General features: G+C 31.5%; 1 protein-coding gene across 4 annotated transcripts in view; it reads right to left on the reverse strand.

Moving 5' to 3' along the window:
• LOC113523354 (tyrosine-protein phosphatase Lar-like) overlaps positions 1 to 12,615 on the reverse strand; it is a 270,586-nt gene that overhangs the window by 96,835 nt on the left and 161,136 nt on the right. For 2 of the 4 annotated variants that reach the window (XM_052895615.1, XM_052895614.1), the window contains exon 1: positions 11,553 to 11,805. The exons of 1 other annotated variant lie outside the window; for it this stretch is intronic. The gene's annotated coding sequence lies outside the window, so the exon portion shown is untranslated. Of the gene's footprint in view, positions 1 to 11,552; positions 11,806 to 12,615 lie in introns of those variants that run through there. One more of the 4 variants, XM_052895613.1, reaches the window with a different exon arrangement.

Genomic DNA, 12,615 nt, shown 5'->3' on the forward strand with positions numbered 1-12,615 from the left:
AGTTATAAGACTAGCTTTTACCAGCGACTTTGCCACCGTGACCGAGATATGTTTACTGACCGGAATAGTCTATATCCATCTCCACCCCATATAGTACGTGCATATCAAATTTCATAGTAATTAGTTAAGCCGTTAAGACGCTATAAGATAATAAACAAACAAACTCACTTTCTCATTTATAATATTAGTAATTATGTATACCAAAATGGCTCCCCAGCAGCCAATTAGATGGTTGTACTCTATTCTAACGAGAGACCTCTCTTTCAAAAGATATACATATATTCTTCATAGAGTATATGTAAATGTACCTACATATTAATTATTTATTACATATAAAAGATATACAACATAATGTGATACTCAAATTGTATATTTTAATATTTTAGTGATTTGTGGTAAAAGAATAACATCATCAGGAAAAATGTTATATTCATAGTCAACAAACATAAGCCTCCCGACTCGATTACGACTAGAAAAAGGCGATGAGCAAACGGGTCATTAACACATCCATTATGTAAATGTATTTCTGTATTAATGTCACTTTTTTGTGCTTTATTCACTTTCATATCCTTTTATGTTAATGAACATTTACAGTTGTGAAAACATTATACTTCGTTTCATTCATTCTACGCGATGATGTTTAATATTTGAAATTATAATTTAATTCAAATATTAACTTGCATTTAATTAACTTTATACAAGTTCATAAAAAAATTAATTGCTTCATATAATTTTACTTTGTATAAAAAAATTAACAATTTAATTTCTTGTTAATTCTTCTCCATTGTATTTTCTTTTAATATAAGTATTCAAATGTTATAGTTAAATATTTTAAATTATACATTAAATGAAACATAATATTTACAAAAGATTATTACAATGAACGTGAGGATTTTAACAATATTTTGTAAATACTCATAAATAATTTATTACTTCGGCTGCAAAACATTATTTTGTTTGGAAAAATTTACACTCAATTTTTTTTTCATCTCTTTTGTGTTGAAATAATAAATAAATCATGCATAACTTCATGCAATGACGTTAAACATTTAAAACTATAATTTACGTAAATTATTAACTTTTACTACATATACGTAAAATATTACATTACTACATACATTACTAATTTATTTGCAAAAATTAATCATCTAATTTCTTACCAGTAAAATTACATTTCGGTTGATATTAATTTCATTTATAATTCAATAAGATGTTTTAAAAAAAAAATATATATGTAATTTACTTTAAATAATCTTATGTCACTATTAATAAAAACGTTTACTAATTCCCTTATCAAATACCAATTACCAAAGAACTGGCAAATTTCTGAATGCTAGTGCTTCCTATATTAAATAACAGCCAGAAAATTATAAGTCTAGGTAACTAAATCATATTTTCTATTTTTATTTGTAATACAATTATAAAATCTATACTAACGTCATTTAAAAAATCAGTCTAAATATGATTTGCAAATAATTATTAACATTTATATTTTGCTTAGTAACAGGATAGGTTTAATCTTTGGGCATTTCTTTTTTTATATATTATCTACCCATATTATTAATATCATATTAATATTATATTCTATTAATAAATTCGAAAATTTGTAACAAGGGATTGATGGTTTAGTCTTTCACGCAAAAAGTACTGAAAGGATTTGAACGAAATTTGGTACACGGATAGGGTATATCCTAACTTGGTACATAGGATACTTTATGTCGTATACTGATTTACGTGAGTGAAGCTTCAAGATATAGCTAGTATAAAATAAAACAAATAAAGGCAATACAATAAAAATACACAGTTGTTTCAGAATGTAAATTCATTGTGGATTTTTTGCTTTTGTGTGTCATGATAATTATGTACGTCATTGTGCTTGCCTTTGCTGTTTATTTTTATCAGAACACAAGGTAATTCCGAGAATTCAGGTGTGAAACGGAAAATCATTGATTGGCTAGGATAAAAATAACCCATGTAGCCTAAGCCTGTGACAAAAAGGAAAGTAGACTATGTCGAATATTCATGTATGATTGATGTATACATCATATGTGGAATATTTATTTATTTAAATAACTTTATTGACCAAAGGATAACATAGTATCTAATATTCGAGAGATAAGCAGCAGTCTCTCTCTTAAAACGCCACCAAGACCTAACTGAGGTTGTCAACCTGCCTACCAAGCGTGGCAATTACTGGAAAAAGCCCCCATTAGAGTGAGATCTATGTTCAGCAATGGACAACAACTTATATGGTATAGTATACTATAGATTAAAAGATTATTAAAAAAAAAATGTGATATAATTATCTATAATGTAACATTTCATTCAATATAAATTTATTAAAGGCCTTGCCACTGATTTAAAGAGTCTTTACTATTTCAATAGAATTTATAGTCAGATGTAATATATAATTTACTCGGATTAGTATTTGAAAATCTTTTCATTATTCAAAGCATGAAATTTAAGTATTATTATTACTTAAACAATCCATTCGAAGACCTCCTTGGCGTACTAGTAGGCGCGTAGCTTTACAAAAACGAGGTCCCGGGTTCGATTCCCAGATAGAGCCATTTTGGAAACGAACTTTTCTGAATAGGCTCCAATCCGAGTGTTCTGTTTTGATACCATCCTACATATTTATAAAAAAAAATATTCAAACAAACTTATTTATTTCTAAATAGTATTTTTTTATAAATCGAACACCCACTATGAAATATAATTTCATATAAGCAAAACGGACAAGAAACTCAACTGTTGCTTTTATCAAACAAAAATTGTGTTTACAATATTTTATGTAATAAAACATACAAAATTATATTAATTATTCTCAACATAAACAACAGTCGCCTTCGTTCAAAATCTACTTATATAGTCACTCGCTATAAATGTGTATGTACAATCCGTGCCTACATCATAGTATGTACCTACTTTACCTTAACGAATATCACCAATTTGATCCATAAACATCTCAGAAGCACTCGCCTACTGCCGCTTTCATCTACAAAGTAACTTATTTATCATTTATAAATGAAATACTTTATACGTGAAAGCTTTTAAGCCTTTTGAACTATGCAATGGGCGATCGGAAAAAATTTGAATCTGTAGTGACAGTTACTCTATGTCAAAATATAGATGTTGCATAACTATTCTCTCTAAACGAAGTATAACGCAATTTTTTTTAAGTTGCACAAAAAAAATCGCAAAATATGGGCGCCGTCTGGTCCCAATATAAAATGGGCCACCTCTTTCTTTCCCATGGGTGTCGTAAGAGACGACTAAAGGAAAGCAAGGGATGGGCAGCAGCGTCCCTCTTAAAACATCTCCAAAGTCTAACTGCGGTTGCCAATCCGTTTGCCAATTGTGGCAACTACTGGCAAAACCACCCAAGAGGGGAGCTTATGTTCAGCAGTGGACAATTAAAGGCTGATCTGATAATTATGATGATATTGCAAAGGACGATGTACTGTACTAAAGTACAGTACACAACTGCAAGAGAGCGATAACTATTTTTATGATATAATAGGATGGAAAACAAACTGACGGCCCACCTGATGAAAAGTGGTAAATATTGTCTACAGATATAAATACCACCAAGGAATTCATAGAATACACTATGGCACAGATAATGTAATACTATACCGGTATTCATTATATCCTGAGGACTGTAGTGTTATACCGCCGCACCTTGTAATTTCACTGCCATATCTCACCCTCTTAACCGAAATAAAACCCTACATCAAACTGCTAGAGCAGCATGGTAAATACTAAGCTATAAAATATCCTTCCTTTATGGAATAGGACGTTAATGGGTTTAAGATAGGGTTAAGGAAATCGAGTAAAAATACAATCTAAATCCTACGTATTACAATAGCTAAAACGAAAGTTCAGTATCAAAATCACTTTTTATACACGGGCCAATAATACACTAACTTTATTATTATCTTAATCTCTAATTAAGTATACGCTATATGAGTATTATAAAATTTCTTAGTAACAGAAAGAATTAAGATAAAATTATGATGCAGAGAAATTTCTTTTAAGTGGAAATTTATCAGGGAAGATCCTTTAATAAATTTCCACTTTACTAACCGTAATTTGAAGGTGTTCATTCCTGATTTAAGTCTATTTATGATTTTAATCTATATATACTTTCCATTCATATTTATGAGACAAAATATTGTTCATTGTTATTTTTAAACAGAATCAATAAGACGGCTCCCGAACGAAGCAGTTGCCGGCATGAATTATTTAAATATCCAAGCTTCACAACGGATCAATTCGTGTGCCTCGAATTCTTCCAGGTACGTAGGAAGTCCCTTATTTTTTATCTCCCACCGTGAGACACTCAAGCCACGATAAGAAGTCGATGCCTGAATTTAAGGAGATATAAGAAGCATCGGTGTTATTATGAATTACATTTTATACCGATATCTAAGACTCGAATAATTGAAAATTAGAACAATTTAAATGAACTTTTTAATAATCGTCATATAAGAATAACGAAATGTTAAAAATTGTTTTGCTTAGTTTTGCTATGTTGTAAACTGATTTGGGAAATTCTTACGAGTATATTTTTTAAAAAGAAATACTTACAGATAGATCTCATATACATTTTATCAAAATCAATTAGCACCATAGTTTTGTTTTATAGTTTGGCTTTGCTACAATTAAAGCATTTTATTTTTAAACGGTTTTATTTAACTCGACCCGTACGGTATTTATTTATTTGGGTCAAAATTAGAAATTGGAATTTAAGCACCTTCCCGTTGTCAGATTGATCTGAAATTTGGTACACACATTTAATTTATTTATAGCACAATCCTATTTATATGAAAATAAAATATTAGAAGTTTTTATGACGATAGGACGGTATAGTAAGGAAAATAGCTTCAGCAGCTTCAGTTTCCTTTTTAAAACTTCAAAAGCACTATCGCACTATGTCGCGTTTTTTGATTGCTTAACTAAGTTCTTTCTTTTAATGTTATGAATGTTAGTTTTTAATTTAGTCTATTATAAAAAACAATGTATATACTCGTAAGTAGGTACAAATTTTTCGTAACTTAATAGATATTAATTTGAATTTTTTTTTATGTTTATTCTACTCTTGTTAAATTAGTGTAGTAAAATAGTTAAGGTCACTAAGTTAAATAGTTATAATTAATGATCGAGATAAGTAAAAAAAGCCAAACTACGGTTGCCAATCCGCCTGCCAAACGTAGCAGCTACTGGCAAAACCCCCCTTATGGGGGAGGCCTATGTTCAGCAATGGACAGTTAACGGCTGATATGATAATGATAATAATTAAGTCATATTTTTTAACTATAAACATATTATATATAACCTCTACGCTGAAATGTGAGTCTGTCAGGAAAATACAAAGACAATACCTTTGTATAAATCCATACAATATACATTACTAATATTAATAAATCTGTCTCTATATGTTATGCAACATACACAACAACATAGTATGCAACATTGAAATTGTAGTACCGACTCCAGCAATCCGTCTATTTCACATGCGTCCGAATGTGTTATTTCCTTTAAAGTATATCCTTTCAGATAAAAAAAATCTCCAAATCTGTTTGTAATTGACGGAGTTAAGAAGTAACAAACAAAAAAGAATACAACCGTATTGATAATCTCCTTATTTATAGAAGTCGGAAGAAAAGAAATATATAATATAGTTGGCAATATTGAAATTGTAGTACCAACACCAGCAAACCATCTCTATTACATGCGAAATTGATTGACTACGTTACAATTAAATTTTTAAGGGTTGTTTTAATGTAATTTTTACTCGTGCGAAGTCAGGTTAGCTAGCTTAGCATTAAAGCGAAAGCGGTAATCCTTTAAATGGTCTGAAAGAATGTTTTATTCAAGTAAATTCGCGAAAATGTTGATTAGTAAGAGTAATTAATGTCACAAATTTGAAAAGAAAAAAGTTGGCGAACTCCAAATCGGGGGTAATAAGGATAGCTTATAAACTGGTACCTCAGCTTACAGAGAAAGCTTTTTAATTCTTTTCTTTATCTGCCGACTGTTTAATGCAGGCAGCGATTTACCTTCAATCAAATGACAAGAGGCCATTTTGTTTAAACTTTCTTCCTGTCACGTATTAATATTGCTAAGTCACGGAAGATAATAGACATAACAACGTATACAAATTTTTGCTCTACAAAAATGGATTACAACTGTGACCACCTACGTACCAATAAAGGGCAAGGTTTTACGTAAATACATTATATCGAAAATAATTTCAATTGGAACGAAGTCGCAGATTATGAAGTATTGCTGCGCAAAGACAAGTGACATCTTCAGTCATCACAAAATTAATATTGAACTAACACAAATCAATCTTATTAATTACAAATATATAAAGTCAAAGGAAAAAAAAAGTAAAACAATTTAAAATTAGCAATGTAATAACGTACCATATTCACAAAAAAAATAATAACCTTTTTCACTTGAAATTTGCTTAAAACCATATTATAAAAGATTAAATAATAGTGTAATACTTTGAGATATAAGGCTTCAAATGAACTTGTAAAAAATAGCTACTATTATAGCTCTAGGGCCCGAATCTAAAGTGCCTATTTCCCATATGCAAACCAAGACTTATGTATTATTTTTTTACCATAATTGTCAAATAATAGAAAAGATTTGGAATAATTATTAAAGAAAAATAAAATATCACAGGGTTTCTTTCATTACTCCGCACATAGGCTTATTAAATATCCTTTTTCTTGCGTATTTAATTAGTTCTCTAAACTAATCCCCTTATTCATAAAAACGAAAACCTTCTATAAATCTATTTTAAAAAGTACACTCTTTTAACACTTTCAAATTGAGAATTGAACTAAATAAAAGACATAATAGTTCAATAGCCAAAGTAGATTATGAGAGATTTGATGTTTTTATGAATAAGCAGGTAAGTGTACAAAACTCTTAAAAAAACCTTTTTAAATAATTCCAAAAGAATAAAAAAGCTGGACCACTATTTTAAGCTGATAAACAACCGTATAAACGAAGAGAAATAGAAAAACGTTTTCAACTTAATCCACCGCATTTCTCAATCTAAAACAGGAACTATTCGACCGCGAGGGACTATCCGCCTTATTTTTTCTTCAAGATGGATGGATCTTATATGCAATGCCGTTTTTGTAGATTTCAATGGTAATACAAATAGTTTTTTTTTTTCTTATTTACAGGCCATCCAAGTGCAGGTATATCAGATTATTGTACATATGTATGTAAGATTGAGTATTCAAATTTCAGTATTTGAGTATGCATAAATTAGTATGATAGTTCATGTCAACTACAATGTGAATACAATTGTATCGAAAATAAAAATATTAAGTAATTTTTATTTGCATATACTTCATATTAATATTACTACATATTGCTTTGTGGTCCTGGCGTAGGATGATCCACTCCTTTTCCCGTGAGTATCGTAAGAGGTTACTAAGGGAATTTAATCGTCGAAGGATGGGCAGCAGCATCTCTTTTAAAACATCTATTTTTCAAAACCCGTACCTACAAACATTTAAAAGGTGGGCAACGCAGAAGCAACTTCTCTTATTTTGCTGATGTACATGGACGACGGCAGGCGCTTTCCATCACATGGACCATCTGCTCGTTTGTCTCCTTCACAATAAAAAATCACTAAGAGCTTAACTGCGGTTTTTAAGCCGTCTGTCAAGCGTAGCAACTACTGGCAAACCCACCCTTATGGGGAGGCCTAGTTCAGTAATAGACGGTTAACGGCTGATGTGTTGTGAGGACATAAATTTAATCATGGAGTGAATTTCAAATAAACTTTTTTATTAATATATCAACTGTCGGTTTAATTTACGTTTAATTTTGTCAAGACTAAATTATACGTAAGTTAAACCAGTTGTTATTCAATTATAATGTGTACTTAAGGTATCTTTTAATAATTAAACTATTTCTTGAAGAAAATGTCCAGTTGTCTATTAATCCATATCACAATAATTGTATATAAAGCCAACAATTAAGTATAATTTATAGGCAATTGTACTTTTATAGCTATTGACAGCTGTATCGAATGACACTTGAACACAGTCTAAAGATATTACTTTCAAATCCCAAAATCAATAAATTATGGTTGAATTGTCTAAAAATTACTGTTACTTGCTGCGTACTTTGAAAGGCATGTGAAACCCGTTCCGATCCTTTACGATCCGATAATTCACGTCAGAGACCTACATGCGTAATACAGACGAAATTATTATCATCAGAGGGTAACACCCTCTCACGAATGGTAGCAGTAGCTTGAAGGGTAGATTTATGGTTGAAAATGGAATGGTAACCCCATCTGTGCTGTCAGTATACACCGGTGGGGCACCAATGAAACGATGAAAGCAGACTATTGACCTATCGTGACGAATTCCACAAAAAATAATCACGACGGTTTCCATGCGTAACCGCGTGGAGGTTGACCTCATAAACTATATTGCTAGCAATGAGGCTATTAGATCCCATTATTAACAATTCCCTTTCCCCCTTAACTCGAAGGGTTATGTTAGTCAAATTACAGAGTATGGAGACATAATACTTTAATCCACAGGAAAGGGAATGCAGCGATACTATAGGCATTAATGTATTCTGTGATATTCATTGTGCAGCTAATATTTACAGACGACGGTTGTTACTTTCTATGGGGCTGTCTGTGAAATGCCATTCTGAAAACACGTCCTTCTAAGCAATAAGAATGGAAATGAAACAGACGTGCCTGGAGGTATAAAATAAGAATATTTTTATTCAAGTTAACTTCATTATACGTATTTTTGAATGGTATTTTTTAAATTCAACGGCTCATTCGAAACGTAATTGCAGCCGAGAAGATCGAGCAAGAAAATTAACTAATGTTTGTTTTGACAGAAGCTGTTTTTACAATTTTAGATTTGTGTCAATATAGACATAATAGTCAATATTGGCACAACTATTGACGTAACTATAGACAAACAGTATAAGAGTTATTTATATTATTAGATAAATCAAGTCCATTATTGTAAATATTACGAGTATATTGAATTGTATGTTAAACAAGATATAAGTGAATATAACCCAATATTTTTTTGTAATACCAAAGGCATAGCTAACGCTTTACAAATGGGTGGAGTACTGTAAGGACCTGGCGGTCTATCGTGAAATGAAATTCTGAAATTTCGGACTCAATTTCGTATTTTTTTTATACCAAAATCGGATCAATAAATGGAGTTTAACATTTCGTTCGTCATACATCCTATCCTAATAGTCCAGAGGAACGATATTTTAACATTTCTAATAATTTTAAATGGCATGTATTATGTAATTTTAACATCATATTTCTGTTTCGTTCGTCCCCGAAGTTTCGGAAAATATTTCACGGTAGGCCCTCTGTTTTTAGTAATAACTAGCGTTATGCTTGCTACTTCGTACGTATAGATTTCAAAAGCAGGAAAACCAATGAACTGACTACTTCTAGACAGACATACCGTGATGTAATACAGTAGATTTTAAGACCTTCAGACCTTGAGTAGCAGAAATGAAGAAGCTGTATTCAATTTAGTGTAGTAATTTCTGCTTGATACCGGATCAAACATACTGACTGATAAAATTCATAAAAATTATTAAGATCCTTCATATTGATTAATATCATAATTGTCTTAGTATCCGTCATGTACAGACATCATGTAAAATACTTACACATACTCTTTCCGTGTTGAACAATAAGGCATGACTCAATACTATTCATGTAGGCAACATTGTTCAAAATTTTGGCAGTTTTCTTTCATTTTAAAACTATATATATAGAATGACAAAAAGTATTTTTTTTTATACAACTTAGAATGGCAAACAAGCTGACGATCTACCTGATGGAAAGTGGTATCCGATCGCCTATAGACATGAGCAGTACCATGGACATAACAGAATATATTGTTTCGCCCATGATACACCCCATGCGTTGCCATTCCTGAGGACTCAGGTGTTATTCCTCTGTACTCAGTAAATTCACGCCATATCCCACCCTTCAAACCGAAACACAGCCATGCAAACACAGCTGCTTCACGGTTGAAACACGAATAGGACAGAGGTACCCAAGCAATCGACTTTTGTACAAAGTCTCCCTCTGGTATTGTCCAAATGTTTCTAAATGTGTCTAAATGGTTTTAGAGATCCCTGTGTTTGTATAGTGACACAGATAAACTCGACAAATAGACTGATAGATTATGATCTCAGTTTCAAATTAATCCTCATTTTAGGTCAGACAGTTATCACGCCAGAATGATTAATAATCAAATACAAATTTAATATAAAGATTGAGAATAATATCACATGTTTATATTAATGGAAATGAAACGAGGCCGCAATTGCGTGGGTATTTAATGACTACAATTGAAAACGTCAAGTGAACGATTGATCATTATCACGTAAATTACAATATAGTTTTGAGAATTTCAATCCATGAATGAGTTTTGGCGTATACCAACAGTACCTAGTAATTATCTTCAGCGTTAATGAAACATGTCTCTATAGGTAGGTACAATTAATTCAGTATAGGTCTCGAATATGAAAATTCGAATACGGTATTTATAGTTTGTTCTGGGAAGTATTGTTTAACTAAGTATAGTATTATATTGTCTATGACTAATGGCTTGTATTTCTATATATAAATATTTTAATCTATTTTTTGAAGAGCCCAAAATTAGTAATGTGCTTTTATTTCTGATTGAGAAATAATCTCTGTAGTTTTAAAGATTGATTGAAATAATTAAACCGAGCAACGGCATTTTTTATAAAAATTACTATTTTTATAAAATAATTAATTGTTAAAAACTCTAAACAAAATTAATTAGCTTAATGTAATATAAAACTAATTAAAAATATTTTTTTTTAAAAACTGCAATTATAGTGGATGTGGACCTCAAAATTTGTCAATTACTTCTTTATTAATCTTCTCTCTTAATTATTAATTAATTAAACTACTTAATAGTTCAGACGTTAGTTTCGAATTTAATATTCTAATGGCTTTTAAAGCACCCACTTATCTATTCTCTATACATTTCCGTAAATAGCTGGGGTTCTATGCTTCTGACGTAGAGGGTCTACGTACTCTCGTAAACCCTCTGCATCAATTGCTTAAATAATAAATAAATGAGATATATGTATATAATAAATGTAATATCAATAATTATTAACTGACACTAAATTATTAAAATAATTTAGTATGTTTTAATTCATGAAAATGAGTTTCTTTGAAAATTACTATGTTCGCATTTTGATGAGTTTTATCTATAATAATTTTACTTATACATACTTAACGTGAGAAGATAATTATAATTAGCAACAAATTATAATATAAAATAAAATAAAAAAAACACTAATTAGACAACATATAAACATTCGTAGGTAGTGGCACTAATTGAGGTGCGCTACAGCCGCTTTCGGCTGCAATCTGTAACACGCGACCAAAGTTCAACAAATCGGAACACAGACCAACCCTGTTACTATGCTAATTTTATCAGGAAAAAAACACCACCACTTACCGGCAGCAATTGTTGGTATTGCAGCGCAGTAATATATCACGAACTTGGCACGATCCCACTTGGTCGCACGGTACACAAAATCACAAGTCACAAAAAATTTTGTTCACTATAGGTCATCCGTGTGCACGCATGTGCGTTGCGGACGGGCACTAATTCACGTCACTAACACTATAGGGTACACCAGTTCTTTTTTGGCCACTTGTGACGGTAACAGGCGTCCTCGCACTCGACGCAGCCTCAACTGGCTGGGGCGACGCCAACGCGCGTGTCCTTAACCCCCCAACCCCTCTTCCCGCTTACCTCGCGGTACGAGCAAATAGAAATAAAGTATGCGCTGTAAGGACAGGGAATGTAGAAAAAAGACGGATCTAGGTGCTTTCAGGGTTGGTTAGATATTTCGAATACTTATAACGGATCTTTAATGAAGTTATAGACGTAGTAAATGTTAAGTTATGAAGTTGTAGTACTTTGAGAATGTTTTGTAGAATTTCCACTTTTATCGTTTTCTTTCGATCTGTTGCTGTATAAACAGAAAGCTTGCAGTAAAGCCTACGCAGACGTAATAAAAGTCGCGAAGTACTTTATTGCTTACTTTTTGTTAATTAATTCCTTTTGCATTATATTTTAATGCAATTTTATGTAATCTATTATGCTTTTGCTGTATGGTCCCGGTATAGAATGGGCCACTCCTTCCTTTCACGTGAGTGACCTAAGAGGCGACTAAAGGAACTTAATTGTCGGGGATGGACAGCAGTATCCCACCTAACATCACCAAAGCCTTAATGCGATTACTAACTCGTCAGCCAAGCATGGCAACTATTGGCAGAATTCCCTTATGACGGAGGCTCAGTATATACTGAGCAATGAATAGTTGTCTTATTCATTGTCCATATTGTCTTTGTGTTCACTTGGTACGATTTGGTTATATGTCGTGCTAATATATGCATAATAGTAAAAAAAACATATGAGTGTCTCGTAACAATTACTTAACAGCCATATAAAAATAAATTAGTTGTCTTAAACTCTCAAAATCTCAATGAAATGAAAAATGCTGCTTTTCAAA

This window comes from Galleria mellonella, unplaced genomic scaffold, assembly GCF_026898425.1.
Source record: "Galleria mellonella isolate WM207_F2 unplaced genomic scaffold, CSIRO_AGI_GalMel_v1 utg300, whole genome shotgun sequence".
NCBI lineage: Eukaryota > Metazoa > Arthropoda > Insecta > Lepidoptera > Pyralidae > Galleria > Galleria mellonella.